Below are 6012 nucleotides of genomic sequence, written 5' to 3'. Positions count from 1 at the left end.
AGCAAAACAAGCAAAGACTCATATCATACAAGACGCTCCAAGCAAAACTCATAGTATGTGACGAATAAAAATATAGCTTCGAGTAAAATACCGATGGTCGTTAGAAGAAAGAGGGGATGCCACTCGGGGCATCCCCAAGCTTAGTTGCTTGTTTCTCTTTGGATAATAGCTTGGGATGCCATGGGCATCCCCAAGCTTAGGCTCTTCTTACTCCTTATTCCTTCATCCATTGTAACATCACCCAAAACTTGAAAACATCAATCACACAAAACTCAACAAACCTTCGTGAGATCCGTTAGTATAAGAAAACAAATCACTACTATAAGTACAGTTGAAAACCCATTCATATTTTATTCTTGCATTATATCTACTGTGTTCCAACTTTTCTATGGCAAAAACTCTTCAAAGAAAACCATAGAATCATCAAAACAAGCACACAATGCAAAGAAAACAAAATCTGTCAAAAACAGAATAGTCTGTAGCAATCTGGATATTTCTTATACTTCTGAAACTCCAAAACTTCTGAACAATTAGGACGACATGAGCAACTTGTATATTAATCTTCAGCAAAAATAATTGGTATTTTATCACGCTTCTGTTAAAAATGAGAATTATTTTCGTGAGTGCGACAGTTTCTGTTTTTCAGCAAGATCAAAACAACTATCGCCCAAGAAGATCCTAAAGGCTTCGCTTGGCACAAACCCTAATTAAATCACAAAAGACACAATCATAATAGTAGCATAATTGTGCAAATACTGAAGAACAGAAAACAAAAGACAAAAATAAATTTTATTCATTGGGTTGCCTCCCAACAGGCGCTATTGTTTCACGCCCCTAGCTAGGCATAAAGCAAAGGATCTAAGTTTGTCATCTTTGTTTCCAGATCCATAAGATGCCCTCATGATTGATTCATATGGTGCCCTAATTCTTGTTCTAGGGAAATGTTCCATACCCTTCCGTAGTAGAAATTGAAATTTAATATTTCCTTCTTTCATATCAATCACAGCACCAATAGTACGTAAAAACGGTCTACCAAGAATAATTGGACAAGACGGATTGCAATCAAATCAAGGACAATAAAATCTATGGGCACATAATTCCTATTTGCAAGAATAAGAACATCATTATTTCTTCCCATAGGCTTTTTAATAGTAGAATCCGCCAAATGCAAATTTAAAGAACATTCTTCAATATCGGCGAGACCAAGCACATCACATAAAGATTTCGAAATTGTAGAAACACTAGCACCCAAGTCACACAAAGCAAAAAACTCATGATTTTTAATCTTGAATTTGATAGTAGGTTCCCACTCATCATGTAATTTTCTAGAAATTGAAACTTATAATTCCAACTTTTCTTCTAAAGCTTTCATCATAGCATCAACAATTGTTTAGTAAAAGCTTTATTTTGTTCATACACTACTGGAATCAGCTAATTTGCCATCTGCCAGCTCTTTGCCGTCTGCTAGCTGACGGCAAAGAAGCTCTTTGCCATCAGCTACACATAAGCAGACGGCAAAGAAAAGGCTGACGGCAAAGAAGCTCTTTGCCATCAGCCAGCTCTTTGCCGTCTGCCAGCAGACGGCAAAGAATCTTTGCCGTCCGCTGGCAGATGGCAAAGAGTGTGGTGGCCCCCACCCCCCGCTCGTTTGAAAAAATCTTAACGGCCCACCTCTTTGCCGTCCGCTAGCAGACGGCAAAGAGGCAAAAAGGCGGACGACAAAGGCTGGCTGACGGCAAAGAGGGCACTTGACTAACGGCCGGTACCCCCCGCCCGTTACTCACTTCGTCCTCGCCCTTCTCCTCCCACCCCGCCGCCGCCGCCGCCGCCGCCCGCCGCCCCGTCGCCCCCGCCGCCACGTCGCCCCGCCGCCCCGCCGCCCCGTCGCCCCACCGCCGCCCCGGCCCACAGCCGACCCGGCCCCCCGCCGCCCCGCGCCCCCCGCCGCCTCCTCCACCGCCCCGCCCCGGCCCCCCCGCCGCCCGGCCCCCCCCGCCGCCCTGGGCCCCCGCCGCCCCGCCTCCTCCACCGCCCCGCCCCGGCCCCCCGCCGCCCCGGCCCCCCGCCGCCCCGCCTCCTCCACCGCCCCGCCCCAGCCCCCCGTCGCCGGCCCGTCCCCGACCCGTCGCCGCCCCCCACAGTGAGCCCCTCCCATTTTTTTTCTGTTTTTTTGTTTTTTCTGTTTAGATAAGGTTTTTTAGTTTATGTTTTTTCAGTTTAGAATTAATTAGTTTAGGTTATTTAGTTTAATTAGTTTAGGTTTAATTAGTTTAAATAGTTTAGTTTTAATTAGTTTAGGTTTTTAGTTTAGGTTTAGGTTAAGTAGAAGGGGGAAGAAGAAGAAGAAGAAGAAGAAGAAGAAGAAGAAGAGGAAGAGGAGGAGGAGGAGGAGGAGGAGAAAGAAGAAGAAGAAGAAGAAGAAGAAGAAGAGGAGGAGGAGAAAGAAGAAGAAGAAGAAGAAGAAGAAGAAGAGGAGGAGGAGGAGGAGAAAGAAGAAGAAGAAGAAGAAGAAGAAGAAGAAGAGGAGGAGGAGGAGGAGGAGAAAGAAGAAGAAGAAGAAGACGGGGGATGAGAAGAAGTAGAAGAATGAGAAGAAGTAGAAGTAGTAGAAGAATGAGAAGACCCCCTGACCCCCCAACCCCGACACCACACCCCGACACCCGACCCCGACTCCACCCCGACACCCGACCCCCTAACCCCCTGACCCCGACACGACCCCCCGACCCCCCGACCCCCTAACCCCCTGACCCCGACACGACACCCCGACCCCCCGACCCCGAAACAGCACCCCGACCCCGACACGGCACCCCGACACCGACACGGCACCCCGACACCGACACGACACCCCGACCCCCGACACGACACCCCCGACACCCCGACCCCGACACCCCGACCCCGACCCCGACACCCCGACCCCGAGCCTGACCCGACACCCCGACCCCGACACCGACACGGCACCCCGACCCCGACCCGACACCCCGACCCCGAGACCCCGACCCCGACACGACACCCCGACCCCCGACACCTCCCAAAAAGGTGTTCTTTGGCCTTCCAGAAGCCGACGGGGTCATATATTTGTGAATTATTAGTTAGGTCATATATCTTTCGATTTTGTTATGAAAAACATCATATATAATTGTGTTGATCGGGTAGTTTTAAATGTGCAGTTGTTTCATCGCTGCGAGGTTTGGTGTTCGACGACCTCGCCGTGCGTTTGACGAGCTCTGCCCCTTCGTTCGTGGGTGAGCACAAATGACATGTCCTCCTCCCCCATTAATTATTTGATCTATTCCGATGAAACTTGATAGCTAGATATATATGTGTCTTGAATCATCAGTATGCGTAACCAATATGTGTCTCCCGTTCGAAAGCGTCATAGTTATAAATATGCATGCATTTGCATATTTATAACCTTGATTCTTTTGAATTGTCCAACGCTATCCATGGACAGCCCGAGTATGTTTAGATTGGGTTCATTTTCCCATATGCTTTGCTCCGGATCCGACGCATAAATTTCGTCAGTGCCTCCCCTGTTGTTCTCCGGGTACACATCCTCTCTGTTTATTGCAGAGACGTGTATCAGGAGAACAGCGGGGAGGTGCTGCCGAAATTTTGCGTAGGATCCGGGGCATAGCATGGGAAAATGAACCCAATCTAAACATACTCGGGTGGGATTAGGACCTATCATTACCTATTAGAGTGTAGGTTGCATGGACGTAATAAAATTGACAAAGTAGATCAACTGATGAATACATACATGGTGAATTATATATATATATATATATATGTTGTGTGTCTAGTAGCTCTGAAAGTCAAGATGAGTGATCGTGCGTGGATGTACACCGGTCACACTGGTCAGAACAAATGGAGCACTAAATGGTTCACAAAAACCAAGGGGTTTGTGCGAGCCGCATTTGCAAATGGCCAGAGGAAAACCTGGTGCCCCTGTTTACGGTGCGGCAATTGGGAAAAGAGGACAGAGGCTGAAATGGGCAAACACCTGCAGAAGAGTGGTTTTACGCCCGATTATACGGTGTGGACATTTCATGGTGAGTCTGCCCAACGTGACCGAGCTGAGGTGGATCATCGTCGCACCGACGAGCATGGTACCGGGATGGAAAACATGGTGCAAGACTTTGATGATGCTCAGGATTCGGACGAGGAGATGGAGGAATCTGCAAAGGCCTTCAATGAAATGTTGGAGTCTTCAAAACGTCCGCTCCATGAGCACACTGAGCTTTGTCAGTTGGATGCCATCTCACAAGTAATGGCTCTGAAGGCTCAGTTCAACTTGGGCAGAGAATGATACGATGCAATGATGACAGTATTTGGACGGTTTCTACCCAAAGACCATGTAATGCCTGCAAACCTGTACCAGTCGGACAAAATCCTCCGTGCACTGAAGATGCCCTATGATAAGATACATGCCTGTGAGAAAGGATGTGTCTTGTTTAGGCTTGACTATGCGGACTTGAACTATTGTCCCATTTGCAAGTCTTCCAGGTATGTTGTGGTAGACAACGGTATGGGTGAGAAGACACAGACCAAAATCCCCGTTAGTGTTCTTCGGTATATGCCAATCGTACCAAGACTTCAACGTCTTTTCATGGTCGAAGAGACGGCCAGACAGATGACATGGCACAAAACGGGCAAAAGAACCGAACTAGATGCAGATGGGAATCTGATGATTGTACACACATCGGATGGTGTTGCGTGGAAAAAGTTTGATGAATTACATGGTGACAAAGCGGCAGATCCGAGGCATCCTCGAGTCGGCATCAGCACGGATGGGTTCAGTGTGTTTGGTATGACGGCAACCCAATACAGTTGTTGGCCCGTATTTGTCTTTCCACTCAATATCCCCCCGGACAGATTATGCAAAGAAAGAACATTTTCCTGACGTTGATAATTCCAGGGCCCAACTATCCGGGGAAAAATATGAATGTGTACATGCAACCGCTTAAGGACGAATTGCAAGAAGCCTGGGATAATGGGTTCAAGACATACGATGCCTATAGCAAACGGAACTTCATAATGCGTGTCTGGTACATGTACTCGACGCATGACTTGCCGGCGTATGCGCTATTCGTTGGCTGGTGTGTGCATGGAAGGTTCCCATGCCCCACATGCAAGGGAGCTCTTGAGTTTCGTTGGCTTCAGGCCGGTCGCAAGTTTTCTTGCTTTGACATGCATAGACAGTTCCTGAATCCTCGCCATAAGTTCAGGAAAGACAAGAAGAACTTCATCAAAGGTAGAGTTGTCAAAAACTCTGCACCACATGCATTGACAGGCCAACAGACCCTGGATCAGTTAAACGCTCTCGAGCCAGATCCAGAGCGTCCAGGGTACTTCAAGGGGTATAATTCTAAGCACGCCTGGACTCACAAAACATGCTTATGGGATCTGCCTTACTTCAAAGACCTCCTTTGCCCACACAACATCGACGTGATGCACACTGAGAAGAATATCGCCGAGGCACTTTTTAGTACATTGTTCGGCATAGATGGGAAGTCAAAGGATAATACTAAGGCTAGAGTCGATCTGGAGGCGCTATGTGATAGGCCGTTACAAAACATGAAAGAACCGAAAGGAAAGCAGAACTGGACGAAGCCAAAGGCATGGTTCAATCTTGGAAGGCCAGCTATGAGGGAAATTATCTTGTGGGTGAAAATGCAGTTGATGTTCCCCGATGGGTATGCAGCGAATCTACAGAGGGGAGCCAGTCTTGATAAATTGAAGATATTTGGTCTCAAGAGTCATGATTGGCACATATGGATTGAGCGGGTAATGCCGGTGATGTTGCGTGGCTTCATCCCTGAGGATGAATGGCTAGTACTGGCAGAACTCAGCTATTTCTTCCGTGTTCTTTGTGCGAAAGAACTATCGCCTGGCGTGCTAGAAGAAATGGAAGAGTTGGCGCCGGAGTTGATCTGCAAGTTAGAGAAGATCTTTCCACCGGGCTTCTTTAATCCAATGCAACATTTGATTTTGCATCTCCCGACCGAGGCAAGA

Source organism: Aegilops tauschii, chromosome 3, assembly GCF_002575655.3.
Source record: "Aegilops tauschii subsp. strangulata cultivar AL8/78 chromosome 3, Aet v6.0, whole genome shotgun sequence".
Lineage (NCBI taxonomy): Eukaryota > Viridiplantae > Streptophyta > Magnoliopsida > Poales > Poaceae > Aegilops > Aegilops tauschii.
The sequence above is the reverse complement of the archived record's forward strand: the minus strand, read 5'-3'. Positions refer to the sequence as shown.